Source organism: Myodes glareolus, chromosome 27 (genome assembly GCF_982192425.1).
Source record: "Myodes glareolus chromosome 27, mMyoGla1.1, whole genome shotgun sequence".
Lineage (NCBI taxonomy): Eukaryota > Metazoa > Chordata > Mammalia > Rodentia > Cricetidae > Myodes > Myodes glareolus.
In genome coordinates, this window is record NC_142052.1 from 32,059,237 (window position 1) to 32,080,290 (window position 21,054).

Sequence of the window (21,054 nt, forward strand, 5' to 3'; positions counted from 1 at the left end):
AAACACGAGAATCCTTTGATAACCTCCACAAATTTAAAATTAATGATGACCATATGTGAAGGTTAAATGAAAAGTACTGAGTGTCAGGAAGATACTGGAGAAACTAGGCCTCTCCGAGTTTGTCAACTTGTTTCCATGAAAGTATCAACCCTGCAGAAATTGACTATTAAGATGTTTGTACACACAGCTCCCTGCTCCCAACTCTCTATACACAAATAAAGCCCACAGAGCAGTTATTCAGAGGCCTGCCCACAGGCCCACAAATTATCAAGGACCGCATGGGACTTCACAACACAGGGAATCTCATGGTAGGTTCCCACCCAGATCCAGGGAGAATGCACCACACTATTTCCCACACCTCACCCTCTGCTCCTCCCCATCTGGAGCCTGAATTCCCTCGCTCACCATATTGTTGTTTCCCAGCTCGCCAAAGCTCTCACTTCCTCATCTCTGTGTAGAAGCAAATGCACCACAGCACAGGAAACCACTGGTGACAGGTCCTATGAAAAACCAATCATGAATGTGGGTCACAGTAAGAGCCCTGCACTACTTCTGACTGGCAGATCACCTGGAGGGTCTGAGTGGTTACTGAGGCCTGGGTGGCAAGAACACCTCCCAGAGGGCTATAGTGTGCTTAAAGAGACAGCACAAGGGTTTCTGGCCATTCCTTTCTGCCCCACATCAAAGGTCTTTTCTAGATCTGTCAAGATAGGCTTCTCAATAGCACTTTTGCCTATCTCCAGTAGCAGACACTGCCACAATCCTGCACTCCATAGGAATTTTGCCTTTTTCCTCAAGGACACAACGTGGCTAGCTAGCTTGTACAGTACACTATGCTAGGTGGTGCAGTGATTTACTGTCCTACATGGAGAAGGCAGCTCAGAATATTAACAACTAAAGAGAAGTATTAGAACACAAAAGGAAATGTTTGTTGTGTGATTTCATGCTGAGGACAGATGAACAGAAGGTACATTTTGCCAGGTTGTCACAGGGATTGTAGACAACCGTGAGAATAAAGCAGGAAGCAGATCTCAAAAAATCTTTCCACCACTAGAAGGCTGGATGATGCCTCCATGGCTGTTTGAGTTTTATTTCTGAAATTCAGGGCAAATTCTAGACAAATGAAAAATAATAAAGAGAGTACTGTTCGTGGAAAATTGACTATGTCTAGAATAATGGAGTCAGGAAGAATGTCTTTATGTGCACTGCTGTTAGCCAGCACATCTTCCTCCATGGACTGGTGCATAAAAACATGCAATTGCATTATTCAAGATTCTCTACATTAACATGGCTGGTAGAATGGATCTCACCATTTTAGTAGAGGGTAGGCTTATTAGAAAGTCTCACAGGCTGTGGTTCAGGTAGTCTTAAAAATAGCTGCATACCAATGGAAACTGGAAGAATCCAGTAGATTGCTTCACAACCTTTGGTCTAAGATCAAGTGAGGAACCCAGTAGTTTTTAGTCCATGAGGCTCAATGTCTCAACTGGTTTACAGCACACACCAAAATTCCAAAGAAGTCGGCTCTAATGCTAGTAATGGAATGAACTTGATCGCCAGAGCTGTAAACAAGAGCAAAAAGAGAGCTTCTTTCTTTAATACCCTTTCTATATGTCAGCTGCTACCAGAAGGTGAGATGTAGGTTAAAAGTGGATTGTAGTCTTTGTTTTGTTTTGGTTTGTTTGTTTGCTTTTTTGTTTTTGTTTTGTTTTCCTTGGTCTTTTTAAGACAAATTTGTCTGTGTAGCCCTTAAACTCATTCTGTAGGCCAGACTGGTCTCAAACTCAGAAAATCCCACTGCCTCAGCCTCCTGAGTGATAGTGTTAAAGGTGTGCACTGCTACCAAGCAGCTAAAAGTGGAGCTTGCTGGGAGGTGATGGTGCATGCCTTTAATCCCAGCAGTTGGGTAAAGAAGCAGGAAGATCGCTTTGAGTTCAAGGCCAACCGACTCTACAAGAGCTAGTTCCAAAACAGGCTCCAAATCTACAGTGAAACCCTGTCTCAACAAAGCAAAACAAAAAACAAAAAAGCAAATGTGGAGCTTATCACCTCAGATGATCCACATGAATGAAGGGTTTGCTTTTTCAAAACCTTTAATGAAGTAAAATCTCTCTCAGATATAACCAATTCTTTGTGTAGTCAATAATCCCAGAATTAGTCAGTTTGACTACCAAAAATAGTCATCTCAAGAGACAAGGCAGAGAAATTAGGAAATTTTCATCCCTGCAGAAGGTGTAGAAACCATGGAAGTTTTTTCCAAAGAAGTTATTTTCCTAACAAAGGAAGCATGGAGATTTTTTGTAGGGAATCTGAACATACATAATATCCTCCCTTTTTTTAAGCATGCTCAGTTAACAAATCCAGTTCTGAACATGATCACAATGTAAAAGCAGGGACATTTACGGACATTCTTACCTCAGTCATGCTGGAACATATATAAATTTTAAAAATGGTGGAAACAAATGCCTCTGGCATGTTCATATTTTACAATAAGGTCTTACTTCAAAATTCAGTAAATGACAATGTGAAAAATCAATTGTCAACCTTGATGTTTGATCTAAAATTTAACTGTACCAACACAATAATTCTCACAGACACAAAAGAGAGAGAGAATAAAACCAGAACACTTCAAGATAAAGTCACCTAACAGCACTGTATACTGTGCTCAAAGGTGAAGAGTTATGATGATCTGGCTTAACCTCAGAACAACATTGCTTTCACTCTGATCAAGCTGTTTAGGGAGAACATGGCTGCTTTCATGAAACACAAGAAAGACAGGAAGATCACTGTGGGTTTTAAAGCCTGTACTACATAGTCTACACATAAACACACACACATACACACACACACACACACACAGAGAGAGAGAGAGAGAGAGAGAGAGAGAGAGAGAGAAACTGAATAACATACAAGAAACAAATCACTGAAAAATTGGGACAATATATTGTTCACAGTGGGAAAGGCAGGGGTTAGCTCAGTCTTCTTATTAACTCTTACATCATACATTAACTGAAAAATATTGCTGTGTTAACCACATGGCTTGGTACCTTTCATCAGTGAAACTATCTCATCTTGCTTTCTCATAGTCTGGGTGAGACTGCAGATTGAGCCTTTCCTCTTCCCAGAACACTCCTGTTCTGGTTGCCCCACCTATACTTCCTGCCTGGTTACTGACCAATAAACATTCTATTAAAGCAATACAAGCAACAAAACTTTACAGGGTAGAAGACAATTGCCCCTCAGCAACAAGTTTTTGTCCTTATTGGAGTAAACACTTATTCTGGTTATGGGTTTACCTTTCTGACATGTAATGCCTCTATAAAACCCTGATCAATGTGTTTACACAATGTCTTATTCATGAACATTGTATTCCACACAGTATTGCTTCTGATCAGGGAACTCACTTCTCAGCCAGAGAAGCCTGAGAGTGGGCCCGCCTCACAGAATCCTCTGCTATTACTATGTTCTTCAGCATCCTGAAGAAGGTGGACTGATAGAAATGGACTTTGTTCATTTGAATAAACAATTACAGCACCAATTAGGTTTCAGCGTATTTAGAGCTGTGACAGTTTTCTCCAGAAAGTCCTATTTGCTCTGAATCAGCACAAAATATATGATATGGTGTCTCCTGTAGCCAGGATCCATTGGTCCAGGACTCTAGGGCTGAAAGGGGAATATTTCTACTCAATATTATGACTAGTGTCCATTGAGGAAAGTTTGTGTTTCCTATTTCTGGCCCCATAAGTTCTGATGGCCTGGTGGTTGTGGGACCAAAGGGGAAGGGCTCCTGTCAAGAGACAAATATTCTATTAAACTTTAAAAGCAGACTTCCCTCTGGTAATAAGTGCTTTGAATGCCCTTATGTCCACAGACAAAGAAGGGAATAACAACATAAGCAGGGTGATATATCCAAATTACCATGGGGAAATTAGGTTATCTCTGCACAATGGAGGTAAGACAGATTATGTCTGGAGTGCAGGAGATCCTTTAGGACTACTCTTTGTGGTACTGTGCCTTGTGATCAAAGTTAATGAGAAACTACAGCAGTCTTATCCAGGAAGAATGACAAAGTCACATATCTATCAGAAATGAAGGTTTAAGTCACTTCTCTAGGAAAAGACCTAAAACCATGTGATATGCTTGCAGAGGGTGAAAGAAATGCAGAATGTGTAGTAGAAAATGACTATTCTAAATACCATCCAAGGCATTGCGACCATTGCAGAAATGTGAACTTTAACTGAATGAATGCTTCCATTCTATTTTGTTGATAATGCATTTGTAATGTTATTTCTATATTATTTCAAATCATTATCACATGATGCAACATCAATTAAGAGAATATCAGTGGTTATCAGAAGAAAGTTTGAAACATTAGAAAGATGTCCTCCAAGGGACATAGTCACTATTCTAAACATATAATCCATTTGGAATTTAATTTGGTATAATTACATTATGTTTAGACATAGTTACAACCTGGTTATTGCTTTCCATTTGGAAATTAATAAGTTGATATAATTATATGACAAGTTGACAAGGGATGCATTGTGATAGTTATTCTTGCTTGTCAACTTTACTACATCCGGAATGAACTATAATTCAGAAATAGAGGGCAGAGTTCTCATCTGAATCACAAGGCAAGAAGACAACATGACTTTGATGCAAATAATGAGCATGGATTACACATATCTTTAAACTAGACCTTGAGGCTAGAAGACACACTTTAATCTGGGTCATAACTTCAGCTGTAAGGTGATGGAAAAATAAAGGTGGGCTGTCATTTCTCTCTCTACCTTCCTTCACCTTCTCAACATATGTGGTTCTTCATTGTCATTGAAGTCCACTTCTCTGAGATTCCAGCATATACACAAAACAGCTGGGAAACCCAGTCTTGTGGGACCGAGAAACTACTAGATTCTTAAACTTACCATTTAGTGCCAGTCATTGTAGAACTGAAATCTGTAAGATATTCAAATTAATCTCCATCTATACACACATACATAGCTGAGAGATAGGGAGAGAGAGAGAAGCAGAGAGAGAGAGAGAAAGAGAGAGAGAGAAACAGAGAGAGAGACAGAGAGAGAGTGAAATTTAGGTCATAATTTCTGTTACTCTAGAGAACCATGACTAATACACTGGGACTTTCAGTCAGTTAAATTTCTATACAGCTAGTCACTAATTTTTCAATTTATACTCTAACTACACATCTGAACACTTTCAGCAAATAGTTCAATACCAGATTATCTACATTTACAGAAAATAACCTTTTGTATTGCAATAAGTTAAAGAATACAGGAATCCATGAAGCAAAGGGTTGAGTTATTTCTGATGAAAAATTTATTAAACAGTAACAACCATTAGATCCATGACAAGATTTAGTTTTTGAGGGGAACACTCATCCATTGTTGGTGGGAATGCAAACTTGTGCAGCCACTGTGGAAATCAGTGTGGCGGTTTCTCAGGAAACTGGGAGTCAACCTCCCTCAGGACCCAGCAATTCCACTCTTGGGAATTTACCCTAGAGATTCCCTAGCATACAACAAAAGCATTTGTTCAACTATGTTCATAGCAGCACTATTTGTAATAGCCAGAACCTGGAAACAGCCGAGGTGCCCCTCAATAGAAGAATGGTTAAAAAAGGTGTGGAACATATACACGTTAGAGTTTTACTCAGCGGTAAAAAATAATGACATCTTGAATTTTGCATGCAAATGGATGGAAATAGAAAACGCTTTACTGAGTGAGGTAAGCCAGACCCAAAAAGAGGAACACGGTATGTATTCACTCATAAGTGGATTCTAACCATAATTTAAAGGTATTTGAGCCTATTTTTCGTGATCCTAGAGAAGCTAAATAAGAAGACGATCCTGATGAAGATTATTTAGCTATCCGCCAGGAGGTAGGAAATAGTCAAGAGTCCCAGGTAACCTTGGGTGCATGGGGGGGGTGGGAGGGTTGTTGGAAGGGGAGAGGGTTAGAGAGAAGGGAGTAGGGGAGGAATGGAGAAAGCTCGGTTGACCGGGATGGGGGGAAGGGAGGAAGGATGAATAAGGGATCAGGGAAGAATATATTTCAACTAAGGGAGTCATTTTAGGGTTTATAGGAAACTTGATTATATATGGGATCCCAGGTCCAAGGAGAGATCCCCAGATTGTTCTCTGGACAGAGGAGAGGGTGCCTGAACCGGCCTTGGCCCACAACCATACTGATGAATATTTTGCATGTCACCATAGAACCCTCATCTGGCGATGGATGGAGATGGAGGCGGAGAACCACATTGGAACACTGGACCTAGCTCCCTAGGTCCAAATGAGAGGCAGAAGGAAAGAGATCGTGAGCAATGAAGGCAAGGGCACAGGAAACCTTCATCCGACGTTGGATGGCGATACAGATGGAGACCCATATTGGAACACCGAACTGAGCACTCCACAGTCCAAATGAGGAACAGAATGATGAAGAAAATAAAAAAAGTAATCAGGACTGCGAGGGATGCGAGCACCCACTGATACAAGGGGACTGATATAATGGGAGTTCACCAAGGCCTGTTGGACTGGGACTGAACGAGGACATGATCCAGCCAGATTCTCTGAATGTGGCTGGCCCGGAGCCTTTTTGAAAAGCCGTTGACAATGACACTGGGACTTGCTTCCTCTGCATGTACTGGATTTTGGCGCTCCAGTCTGTTTGGACTCTCACCTTCCCTGGACCTGGAGGGAGGGGGGAGGAACTCGGGCTTCCCACAGGGCAGGAAACCCTGACTGCTCTGGGGGATGGAGAGGGAGGGGGAGAGTGAGTGGGGGGAGTGGGAGGGTGGTGGGAGGAGGGGCTGAAATGGAAACTTTTATAATTTAATAATAAAAAAAATTTTAAAAAAAAGATTTAGTTTTGATCAAGGTAACTGGTACTTGTTAGTGGAGAGATATTTATCTATTAATTTAATCTTGCAGTCATTTGGTCACGTCTAGTAAAATTTAAAATTAAGCAAATTGATGCTTAAAAGGAAAATACCACCATTAAAGCTCCAACCACCAAGAAATGAGAAAGTAACTTCTGTCCCCACTTCTAAAGCCACATTTAGAATTGTAGTTGATTGATGGGATGGAGAGATGACACTGTGGGTAAGAATACTGACTGTTCTTCTAGAGGACCCAAGTTCAATTGCCAGCCCCCACATGGAACCTCACAACTGTGTTTAGCTCCAGTTCTAGGGGACAGGACACCATCTCACAGACATACATGCACATGTTACACAAATACACATAAAGTAAAAGTGTATCAACTTAACTGAATAAACATTCTGAATGAAATTCAACATCACTTGCTAAATGGAAGTATCTTATTCTAGTATTACCTCAACTAAAGTGATTTTTAGCGATATGTGTGTATGCTTTAGTTGCTGAAGCTGAAGATATAAAATTAGATCCAGAGTCAACCATAGGAGTTACCAAAGATCTTCCAATCAGATTTTAGGCTGTGATTCAATCAGATATCCAAATAATTTAGCAATAACAGTTGTCTCAATTTCCCCTTTAATAAAGAAACTATCTTGGCAGGTTAAAATAAAAAGCTTTTAAAGAATGGGTTAATAATTATATTAGACTCTAAAAAACAATGCGAACAAGAAAGTTTTGTTTGCTTTTTGGAAATTAATGGATTAATGAAATTTATTTTACATATCACTGTTGCACAAATTCCAATATTTCTAAAATATAAAAAGCTATAGATATTGAGAACCATCAGAGAAATAAAGGAGCCAATCACTATAAAGTTCTTTTATGTCTATAGAATTTTTAGACACAAATGGGAAAAACCTGTCTCCATGAATCCACAGACTGAGTGCTTTGGGTTCCATTTCCCTCCCACTTTAATAATCCATAATCCATTGGAAACCAAAAACCACCTGCCCCACTGTGAACAGCACTGAGCTTTCAATTTCAGGCCACCTACAACTGAATAATCACACTGACTATATTAATTTCAACACTGTGTGGTCAATAACTCAGGCAGATTTCTGTTAACTCTCACATCTTAAATCAACCCATTTGTATTAGACTATGTATTGTCACCTGACCATGGCATTACCTCATTTTCTACATGTCTTCTTTCCTTGGCACCTGACTGGTGTCTGCTTGACTCCACATACTCTCTCTTTATATATTTCTGTTCAGATTCCCTGCCTGGTTTTACTCTGCAAAACCACTGGCCAAAAGAGCATTATTCATCAACTAATTAAAGCAACACATATACAAAAGGAAATTCCACATCACTCATCTACTTGGGAATGTGATTGTTTTCTTCATAAATTTATTTCCTGCTGCCTGGGGTGATGGCATTTTCATGGGATCCTTAAAAGAAAAATGTGGGTTAATCTTCACATTTTGGGAGAGGTAGCTATATCACTTTATGTTCAGTCTCTGTGTAATGGGACAGTGCAGGGCTTGTCTCAAGACCTGGCTAAAGTAGTCTGTGAGGCTGGGTCATCTCAGCTAGGTACCTCAAAATCTTCCTAAGAAGTTTGTATTTCAAATAAGATCTTTAGGTGGTGTTTTCCAGCTTTGTGCTGTTATCATAGTCCTTGTGGAACCTTCCTTGTGGGGAGTCATCATTGTTTTGAAGATTTCAAAGGTTGCTATTAGAAATAGACATGGTTCACTAGAGAGAAAAGATAGAGACTCAAACTCAAAATCATGTACAGGGAGGTAGATGAGGCCTTTTTCTAGAGTTAGTTAGCACTCAAGATGACTATTAATATCATGATAAAAATTTAAAATATATATATGTATATACTAATCTCAACAATTTTGAGATAATATTCAAACCTTAAGAACCACGTTTAGGAATCAAAGTAAGAAGAAGATTAGGAAGTCAGTCACAATAAAATAGTCCCTAAAGTTTTGTTTTTCTTTTGTCCCATACCTGGCCTCTATAGTTAATTATTTTCCACATTCTCATCTTCAGGTAAGCTGTATTTCTTAGATCACAAAGAAAATCTCATGTCGTGTATTTTCACTTTGAAAATATAAAGTAACTTAGACATCTTCAACACACAATCAGTACTGTGATCTCTCTCATACACAAAGCTTGTTATTTAATGGATAGTCACTGACATTTGCTTTTCTTTAATGTTTGAAATATTTGCTGTTCCCAGGATTTTTTGTGTGTGCATAAATTTGTAGTTGCTTTTTATTTACTCTTTGGGGACCCACCACCCAGCTCCCCAATAAATACATAGAGATTTACATTTAATTACGAATTCCCAGTCTTGGCTTTACTTGTTACTAGGCAGATTTAATAACTTAAATTATCCCGTTTCTCTCTAACTCCTTTTTTCACTGAGAGTTTTATATTCTTTTATATATATATATATATATATCTTTCCTTCTGAATCTGATGCTGACTGGATGATTGGGGTGCTGTCTCGAGGAATCTTCTTCATTTCTTCATTTCTCCCTGATATGAACTTTTAGATATCTCTTCCTCTTTATTCTTTCTGCCCACCTTCCCCACATATTTCTCTCTCTTGCATAGCTATTGACTGATAAGCTCTATATTAGATTAATCAGGTGTTTCAGGCAGGCAAATTAACAGAGCATTATAGACTTAAACATATGAAGGAAAAGAACACATGTCTTCATCATTAAACAAGTATTCCACATCATAAATGCATGTAACACATATAAAAATTATATTATGTAACATAAATTAATCCATAATGTAGTATAAGAAAGATCTGTGGTTTCAGTGAAATTTGGAGTGACTGCACTCTGACAATGTTAAGATACATAGTTATACAGTCAGTTGTAAATCAGAGTCTCAGAAAGTGCCAATCATAAATGAATGCTATGATTGATAAACAATAATAGAACTTAAAAATAATTGTAATGGCATTCTATTCTTTTCTGTGAAGATGAATGTGTTCTGCAAACTGTGGATATCTTCTGAGTAGAAATTTAATAGTTTGTGGCAAGGACAGTATGTACTGCAGAAATGATTTATTGAGTATTAATGATCAGTAGATGAGATGGTGCTGGCTCCCAGAGTGTGTATGGTGAATTCAACCTTTGAGGAATTTGGGCTTGTCTCTGTAATTACTTAATTAGAATAAGGTAGAGTATCCAGTATGCTTTTGCTACTAAGTGCAGTATCTGGGAGGATAACTTATATTGTGTCTTTCAATAAAATGTAAGCATTCATGAATGAAAACTTATATGTCAAGGATTAGTTTTGGCGGTACATATGTACTTAATTAAAAAGGAGTTCATACTCTACTGCCTAATTGTTTTGTAACACTTGTGTAATTTACATCGGATAGAAAAATATTACAAAGTACACAAATGAAAAATATTTTTTATCAAGATATCATGGTCCCTACTGTTTGATTTATTTCATTCCTTATTTTTCTTTATGTTATTGTGAAAAAATAAAATTTCAACCTTGTTTAATTTAAAGTATCCTGAAATCACAGCGAAGTAAAATCCACTGACTTTTTGTATTGGATGTGCTGAATTTACAATCTGAAATTATTTCTGAGATAGATTTTACTCACATAATTTCTCTAAATAATAAATAATTGTGTATTTAATAAAAATAATTTAATAGTATTCTTAACAGGCTGGTTTATTTATTTATTTATTAAAATTTCCACCTCCTCCCGCTTCCATTTTCCCTCCCCCTCCTCACCTCCCCCTCCCTCTCTAGTCTTTTTGTTAAATTATTTATTTATTCATTTATTTTTAAAAACTTTGCACTTCCTTCCCTCCTCCCAATACCCTCCCATTCACCCCACTCCCTCTACTCCTCCCTCTCCAGTCCCAAGAGCAGTCAGGGCTTGTGCCCCATGGGAAGTCCAAGTTCCTCCCCTCCTCCCAATACCCTCCCACTCCCCCAACTTCCTCCCCTCCTCCCTCTCCAGTCCCAAGAGCAGTCAGAGCCTCCTGCCCAGCGGGAAGTCCAAGTTCCTCCCCTCTCCCTCCAGGTCCAGGAAGGTGAGCATCCAATCAGACCAGGATCCCAGAAAGCCAGTACATGCAGTCCAAGACTCAGCGCCATTGTCAATGACCTCCCAGTCAGCCCCCATGTCAGTCACATTCAGAGAATCCGGTCCGATCACACGCTCATTCAGTCCCAGTCCAGCTGACCCTGGTGAGCTCCCACCAGACCAGTCCCCTTATATCAGTGGGTGAACACACCCCTCGCGGTCCTGACTTCCTCTTTCTTGTTCTCCCTCCTTCTGCTCCTCATTTGGACCTTGGGGGCTCAGTTCAATGCTCCAATGTGGGTCTCCGTCTCTATCTCCATCCATCATCTGATGAAGATTCCCTCCGATCCTGCCTTCCTTTCCCTCACTCTCCCTCCATCCGCTTCCCATCCGGACCCAGGGAGTCAGGTCCAGTGTTCCAATGTGTATCTCTGTCTCTATCTCCATCCATTGTCAGATGAAGGTTCTATGGTGATATGCAAAACATTTATCAGTATGGTCATGGGCTAAAACCAGTTCATGTACCCTCTCCTCCGCTACCCAGGGAACAATCTGGGAACCTCTCCTTGGGCCAGGGAACCCCTCCAGAATCAAGTCTCTTGCAAACCCCAAAATGGGTCCCTTAGTTGTGATGCACACCTCCCCGTTCCCACATCCATCCTTCCTCTCTTCCCCCATCTCACTCCCCCAAGCCATCCCCAATCCTCCCCCTCTCCCTTCTATCCAACCATCTCTCCTTAATTCCAACTACCCATGCCTCGTACACCCAAGTTTGCCTGGCAATCTTGTCTAATTCCAATATTCAGGAGGATAACTACATGATTTTCCTCAGGTTCACCTTCTTATTTAGCTTCTCAAGGAACACAATTTATAAGCTCAAAGACCTTTAATTAAGGCTAGAATCCACTTATGAGTGAATATATACCATATTCCTCTTTTTGGGCCTGGGTTACCTCACTCAGTGAAGCGTTTTCTATTTCCATCCATTTGCATGCAAAATTCAAGATGTCATTGTTTTTTACCGCTGAGTAAAACTCTAATGTGTATATGTTCCACACCTTCTTTAACCATTCTTCTATTGAGGGGCACCTAGGTTGTTTACAGGTTCTGGCTATTACAAATAGTGCAGCTATGAACATAGTTGAACAAATACTTTTGTAGTATGATAGGGCATCTCTTGGGTATATTCCAAAGAGTGGAATTGCTGGGTCCTGAGGGAGGTTGACTTCCAGTTTCCTGAGAAACCGCCACACTGATTTCCACAGTGGCTGCACAAGTTTGCATTCCCACCAACAATGGATGAGTGTGTCCCTCACTCCACATCCTCTCCAGCATAGGCTATCATTGGTGTTTTTGAGTTTAGCTATTCTAACAGGTGTAAAATGGTATCTCAAAGTTGTTTTGATTTGCATTTTCCTGATCGTTAAGGTTGAGATGAGTATTCCCCTCACTCCACATCCTCTCCAGCATAGGCTAACATTGTTATTTTTAAGTTTAGCTATTCTGACAGGTGTAAAATGGTATCTCAAAGTTGTTTTGATTTGCATTTCCCTGATCGCTAAGGAGGTTGAGCATGACCTTAAGTGTCTTTTGGCCTTTCGAAGTTCATCTATTCTGTATTCTCTGTTCAGTTCAGTACCCCATTTTTTAATTGGGTTAATTAGAGTTTTAGTGTCTAGTTTCTTGAGTTCTTTGTATATTTTGGAGATCAGACCTTTGTCTGATGAGGGGTTGGTGAAGATCTTCTCCCAGTCAGAAGGTAGCCTTTTATTCTTACTGACAGTGTCCTTTGCTTTACAGAAGCTTCTCAGTTTCAGTAGATCCCATTTATTCATTGCTTCTCTTATTGTCTGTGCTACTGGGGTCCTACCTAGGAAGTGGTCTCCTGTGCCTATGTCTTGTAGACTACTTCCCACTTTCTCTTCTATCAGGTTCAAAGTGGTCGGATTAATGTTAATGTCTTTAATCCATTTGGACTTGAGTTTTGTGCATGGTGATCGATATGGATCTACTTTCATTCTTCTACAGGTTGACATCCAGTTATGCCAGCACCATTTGTTAAAGATGCTTTCCTTCTTCCATTGTATATCTTTAGCTCCCTTGTCGAAAATCAGGTGTTCATAGGTTTGTAGGTTAATATCTGGGTCTTCTATTCGATTCCATAGGTCAACTTCTTTGTTCTTATGCCAATACCAAGGTGTTTTCAATACTGTAGCTCTGTAATAGTGTTTGAAGTCAGGGATGGTAATGCCTCCAGAGGTTCCTTTATTGTATAAGATAGTTTTGGCTATCCTGGGTTTTTTGTTTTTCCATATAAAGTTGATTATTGTTCTCTCAAGGTCTGTGAAGACGTTTGATGGGATTTTGATGAGGATTGTATTGAATCTATCTTGAAAAAACAAAGAAGAAGAAGAAGAAAAAGAAGAAGAGGAAGAAGAAGAAGAAGAAAAAGAAGAAGAAGAAGAAGAAGAAGGCAAAGAAGAAAGGAAGAAAGAAAGAAAGAAACAAAATAATACCTTATACTTCCAAGAAGGAAATGGAAGAAATATATGAATTATAAGAAGTCAGTAGAAACTATAGCACAATGAGACACGTTTAGGGGGAGGGTAGTCCAACAACTCTACACAATAGGTACACAGTGTTTTTTTTTCAAATATTTACTAAGTGCATAGTTGCCTTGAGCTGACAATCATAGCTCCATGTAGGGGAAAGAACTGTTTTCTCAAGATCTGCAGCAACTCCTCCACAGAGGCCTTGACACCAGGCTATTACCAGCTCTCCAAAGTATATTCCTAGTTTTACTGAAGGAGCTCTGTTTTATTATCAATAGCATCAGGTACTCAGTGAAATTCATAAGGCTTAGGTCCCAAATTATACTAGGTCACCCAAGATTATACCTCTTCCCTGCCTGCAGTCCAAAATAAAATTTTTGATTAATCAGGCCAGTCCTTCACACAACAGTGTTTTACATTTCAAACACATGTCACCTGCTGTCATATTGTCCATCTGGCAATATGTTTTTCTCAATAAGAAAATTGTAACTTTATGGCTAATCGGCCTTAAGATTGGTTGTGACCCTGCAATGCCTCATTGAGCAGCTTGTTAGAGGTCTGTTCTTTGATATGGGGATGGGCAAAGTGACTAGTTTTAAATCAGTGATGGCTTCTTTATAATGGTTTGGAGCCACTGGACAATCCTGGTAAACCATGTGTACCCAAGCATTCTTATCTCTAACAGCCCTGAGTAATATATTCTTATCTTTTGAGCATTTGCATGTAGTCTTTTCTGAGCTCCATTCTTCTTTATTATGAGATTTAACTATTTCCTAAGCATTGGTAAATCCTTTATATCACGAATCCTACAGTTCCACAATATTAAGTTGGAAGTGTCATCCTTACCCCTGACATCCATCCCAGACCCATGGCCTGGAAGTTGCTTTGGTCTGGACCCCAAACCCAGCATGCCAGGTCCTGACCCTTCTCGCAGGGTATTTAAGTGGGCTTCTGTAGGGCCTGGGACTTCCCTTCCTCCTTGAGGTGCAAATCAAGTACTGTTTTGGTTAGCCACTAGCTTCCTGCTAATTGCTGTGCCCACTCTGCTACAGCCTGGTGACTTAGTTGTAGGGCTTATTTCTATCTTTGGTATGGTAATTTCCCACCTGCCCAGGAGAGTTCACATCACCAGTTTCCCTCTCCACTGTCTATTGCTGCAGCTGCACCCCCAACTCCCTGCCTGGGATGGAGTTCTCACACAGTGCCAGTTCCCTCCACCCCCCTGGCTGGGAGGGATTTCCTTTACTGGGGCCAAAGTATATTAGCTCTGAATAAAGTTAAGTAAATCGGCATTCGGTGACCTCTTATTGAATGACCCAGGTCTCTTGTGTGTGTGTCTCTTATTCAATCCCCAGATGCTTGCCCCAGCTCATGGGAGGTATAAGGCACGCAACCATACTGGGAGGGAAGTGTAGATTCGGGTGGAACAATTGGAGGCTGCCGCTGGGATAGAAAGCAGCTATATTCTACTCGTCTGCGGAACCCACCTGCAATTTTTGGACAGTAAGGATCTCCGTGTGGGTCGCCCTCAGAAGGGTGGCCAGCATTAAATGATTGAGGGTATATTGGCTATGGTTGCGGGTTTTTCTGCTCCAATGTTAAAAGCCCAGTTAACAGGTCAATTGTTAGGTCTTTTGGAGAGACAGGGCACCGATATCAAGGCTGAGACAGCACAGTAGATTGTTAAGATGGTTTTAGAGTTTAGTCCCTGGTTCCTATATGCAGGGGGTTTTAATATCACGAATTGGGAGCAGGTAAAGGCTGACCTTCAAAATGCACTGAAAGAACGAGGACCAAAAGCTTTTCCCTTAGCAATTTTTTCCCTATGGCATTTAGTCAGGGATGCTCTCTTCAGTAACGATGTAATGGTAAAACCCCAATTAGAGACTCTGAAGAGACTCAGAAAGCAGAATCTGTGAGTTCTATTAAGAGTTTTGAGGACCAGGAGGGTAGGAGTATTGGGGATACAGAAGAGGAAGAAGAAATTCTAGAAAATGAGATTGCACTTTTAAATAAGCAGCTAGAAAAAGAGGAAAGCGAGGTAGCAAACAGAGAACCCCCGATGAGACCTCCACCACAAAAAAGCATTTTTTGTCACCCCTAATCCTTGTGCTACTGCTTTCTCCCCTATAGACCTAGGGGCTGAAACTCGAGAGATGCAAGACAGGCCAAATAATCTAAGTAGGGAGAGGCAAATTTATCCTGTTGAGGAAACTATTGATCCACAAGTACAAAGGACCAGGCAGCTTAACTCTCTGGCCTTTAAGGATGTTAAGCAATTAAAAGTGGCAGTCGTGGCCTATGGAGCGCATGCTCCTTTCACTGTGGCCTTATTAGAATCCTTTGCAAAGCTCAACCTTACACCCAGTGATTGGACGCAGCTTTGCAGGGCTTGTCTCTCAGGGGGAGATTATTTGTTATGGAGAGGTGATATGCAGAAAAATTGCAAAAGAACTGCATGGAAAAATGCCATCGCCAGTTTTCCCCAGCATAACCTTGACATGTTAACTGGTGAAGGACAATATGCTGGCTTAGCTGCACAAATTTTATATGATCCTGCAATCTATGCTCAGATAGCTGCCGCAGCCATCAAAGCATGGAAGACATTACCTAACAAAGAAGCAGGAGAGCAGCTTTCTAAAACCATACAAGGACCTACAGAACCTTATTCTGAGTTTATTGACTGCCTTTTGCAGGTGGGCAATTGTATTTTGGGGGATGTAAGCTCAGCTATGACAGCCATAAAGCAATTAGCCTACAAAAACGCTAACAGGTTTTGCCAAGAGGTTTTGTGCCCACATAGAAACAGGGGCTTAGATGACTTTATCTGTCTATGCAGGGACATAGATAGCCCTCCCATGGTGGATCAGGTAACCGCTTCTGCCCCTAGGGAAGTTCCAGGAAGAGCTAGATCTAGAAGTTGTTTTCATTGTAAAAGGTCAGCACTCTTCAAAAGGAACTGCCCTGTCATTGAAGGGTTGGGTATTTCAGCCCAAACAAAAGGCCGGCTGTGGTGGTGCATGCCGGTAGGATTTACTCTTTAAAGTCAGAGACCTACAGATCTCTGTAAGTTCAAGACCAGCCTACACCAATGCTGGCTTTGCTAAATTTTGCTATGAGTTTTCTATTTCTCGTAAACCAGGTATACCTTATAATCCCCAAAGACAGACTATACTAAAACAAATACATCGTTCGTTTAAGGCCTATTTACATAAAACAAAAAAGGGGATTATTCCTACAGGATGCCTCATCTAGCCGATGGCATCTGATTTGGTCCAGGTCCTGTACTAATATGATATGGTCCAGGTCATGTATTAACTGGGAAGGGGACTTTTTCTGTGTCTTCCCGCAGAATGCTGACAATCCATTTGGGTACTGCTGCATGCTGTGCTGTGCTGTGCATGCTATGGATTCTACTGTCCAGAGGCCTGCAGATTGGACAAAACCAAGAGGTCCAGCAGACACTGACCTGTCTACTGTAGAGCTGATGGATTCCTGAGAAGTGGTCCAGTGCCTGGACTCCTCCTGCCCACCTACCCTCCCCATGATTTCTCAGCCATTGCTGTGGCTGCCAGAGAGGCTAAAGCTGCTGGATTTTCCCTTAATCAATAAGCTGCTTCTGCTAGGGCTTTAGATACCCTCTTAGGGCAGGTTGCGAATGCCGTGGCCATTCAAATTGAGCTAAATTTACAATTGAATACTACAGTTAATTTTACATTTGGTTGTGGTTTCTTGACCTTTGCTTGGTCAGGATAAGTTTTTGCTGTTTTTTATGGACCCTGGAGTACAAGATTTACTAATTGGCTATTAATTATTATTCTAGTTAACTATACCAGGGTTCCTTCCAACAGTGCTGAGACCGTACTTAAAGGGGTCCATTTTGTGCAGACTTCTTAAGGACTGTGCAGGCACAGTCTCTTTTTGGAATGCTTGCACGTGCTGGAGCGTCATCTTCATGGTTTCATGATGCTAGAGCCAAAGGCTAACTCAGGTCAATGTTGCCACATGGCAAGTCCTTTTAGCATTTGCCCTGGAGTATCTTTCAGCATAAATCTGGCTAAACTTGGTGTTGAGTGACTAGTGAGCCAATGACGGGTAAGGTTTTTTGGGGGGTGGCCTCAACCTAAGACAGGAAATGTGTTATGACCCGTATACTTTCCCATGACAGGTAAGGGTATTCGTCTGACGTCCATTGCCACCCAAGAAAGACCTAGTCATATAATTTATATAAAAGGGGGACCTGTAGGGCCCGGGCCTTCCCTTGCTCCTTGAGGTGCAAATCAAGTACTGTTTTGGTTAGCCACTAGCTTCCTGCTAATTACTGTGCCCACTCTGCTACAGCCTGGTGACTTAGTTGTAGGGCTTATTTCTATCTTTGGTATGGTAATTTCCTACCTGCCCAGGAGAGTTCACGGTGCCAGTTTCCCTCTCCACTATCTGTCGCTGCAGCTGCACCCCCAACTCCCTGCCTGAGATGGAGTTCTCACACGGTGCCAGTTCCCTCCACCCCCCTGGCTGGGAGGGATTTCCTTTACTGGGGCCAAAGTATATTAGCTCTGGATAAAGCTAAATAAATCAGCATTCGGTGACCTCTTATTGAATGACCCAGGTCTCTTGTGTGTCTGTGTATCTTATTCAATCCCCAGGCCCTTGCCCCAGCACGTGGGAGGTACGAGGCACAGGACCTTACCGGGAGGGAAGTGCAGATTCGGGTGGAATAGGCTTCGAGCAAGGAACAAGTGTTTCTGGGTTTAAAAGTGCTCGCCCATTTTCTGTCTCTTCTGCCATGCTTTCAGCCACCTGAGAGCATTGCACTTAATAAACCATGGACATTTAAATTAGATTTAATCTGTTTTATTTGGACGTTTGTGTGCCAGCAAAGTGGCTTGTCATAGAATTTTTTCCTAACATGGAAACCTAACATGAACCAAGGAGGTTCAGTTTTTCCTGGACACTGCTGGAAATTGTCCTTCCTGTGCACGTACTCCACCAAGCATGTTGGCTTTACTTGGTGAGATTCCCTTTTTAAACTGCATGCGGGTAGGGATTTGAGGTGACCCATTCATATTTCAGGCTTTTGCTGAGGCTCAGACATGCCCAAAGCCTGGCACACACAGACGGCAGGCCACTTGCTGAGATGCAAATTGGGAAGGAGATCTCCCTGGCCAATATCTCATGTACCCCAGTTTCCTGACTCAACAGCATTCCGGTGGATGCACTGCAAAGGCCTTGAGTCACAGGCCTGCATTTAAAGTGGGTTTCTTGTGGTTCCTAGCCAATTTCAAAATGCCTTTAAGCAGGAATTTATAATTTTTTTAATTGAGACTATCCAACTTAAAGCAATTACGCTCCAAAATACAGGCTTTTCTAAGTGCACCGTCATTCTCACCCTCCCTTTCTACTTTTCTCTCTCTGTTTATTTGCAACCATGCAACCAAGAGGTTGGCCACACCCCTATTTCTGCCTTTCCTTGTCTGCTCATTAGTAGACAGCTCTATTGTCCTTTGTTCGGATGTTTAGGCTCTGTAAACAGTTCTCTCGTCCTGCCTCCACTTCCATCTCTTTCTGTGTGCTTAGTCAAGGACAGATCTCTTGTTCTGTCCTAACTTCCATTTAGCCCCCTCACACTTGGCTGTCTCCTGGCAGTTGTTACCTGGTTCTCAAGAGCTCCAACTTCCTGTTTCTCCTCCTGCTTGTTCACAGACAGCTCTCTCATGCCACCCGGTAAGTCCAGAAGATGAGCTCTGGCATGACTCTGATGTGCCCTGTCTCCTAAGCCACAGAATAGGCCAGACACTCAGCCTTGTCATTCACTGATGTGGCATGAATAACAAGGACTCTAAACATAAGTTTCATGTACATGTGTGCTTCCAAATTACAACAGCTCTAAAAATTTAGCTTATATGCCCAGTTTAAAATACCAGGTAATAGTACCTGGCTCTCGAGTGTCGTTAGAGATCTGAGATCATGGCATTTGAACAACGAGGGCTTCTCACACATAGACATGCTAGATTTTGCAGCACCCTACGGCTTTTTCAAGAAGACAGAAGACCTGCTGTTTCCAGACTTGCTCAGGGTTTGGCAAAGTCACCCACACAGAAGCAAAAAGTGGCCTTGTACCACTCATCTTCTGGATGCTTCACCCAGGGAATCAATCCCCTCATCTTGGCAAGACAGTTACACTAAATCTTCCCCCTCACAGGAAAATCTTTAGGTCTCTCACACACAGCAGTTAATAGCAAGCACTGCTTCTAAGACTGATGTTCTCCAAGGACATGGAGAAAATGTGGGATTGTTTGCTAGCAAAAAGCTGTCTCATTTTTGCTCTTTAATTCCTCCCAGATCTGTCTAAAGGTATTTGACAACTCAAGGTACTCTTCTTTAACAGGCCTCAGAGTCCAGGATTAACAGGTTTCAATCTTCAGAGGTTCATAATTCCCAATTTCCTTTCATAGCCTTCTAACCTGAAGCACTAGCCTTTTGCTATTGCACCAAGATATAAAATCTGTTCCAGTTCTCTTACAATTTCCTGGAAAGATTCTATTGTTACATCAGAATCATGTCTGGTAAAATCCAGGGTTTTTAATTTTTTAGTTGTTTTCTGTTACACTAACCCTAGACAGTTTTAAGCATATTTTGTTGGTCATTCCTGCTGCTTAACCTTGAGACCAACCTACAAGGCACTCTGAGGGCAATGCCAAAAGCACCTGTACCAGCTCCTGTGACCTTACAATTGGTACCAGCCCTCTTATATCAAGGACACCTGCCAGTTCTTCTGAATTAAGAACACCTTCCAACAAAAATCTAGTTTCACCTGCTATTGTGTCAAATCCCATAGATAGCTCCATTTCATAGAGTCAGTAATAACAATATTTTTTCTCCTAGACACCTGCCTTCTTACCTCCCTCAAGAAGCAGGTGTCTCTAATTTCTGGGATGATAGTGAACAGAATGCCTTTCTATACCCACCTGATGTAGGAGAGTCTTCTTTCTATGTGTTGCTTTCATAAGTTAATTAATAAAGAAACTGCTTGGCCTGATAGGTCAGAATATAGGTAGGCAGGGAAAACAGAATTGTGGGAGAAAGAAAGCAGGGTCAGGAGAGCTGCCTGCCATGAAGCTGCCAGTTCAGACATGCTGAATCTTTCCCGGTAAGCCATGAGGTCGTGGTGTTACACAGGTTATTAGAAATGGTTGAATCAATATGTGAAAGTTAGCCAATAAGGGGCTGGAGAGATGGGCCAGGCAGTGTTTAAAGGAAAACAGTTTACGTGTAATTATTTTAGGTAAAGTTAGCCAGGCGGCCAGGAGCCAAACAGGGTGGCAAGCAGCCCACCACTCCTTCTACACCCACCAACTTTCACCTCTTCCACTCCCATGGCTTCCCATGCCCACAGGAAGTAGCCAGACTTGAGTTTACCTCTTTTCCAAAGAGTGCCTAAAATATCAGTCATAATTATCATCTCAACTTTCTGTGACCCCTATATCCAAAGAGTCTGGAATGTTAAGTTGGGAGCAACACCCTAGC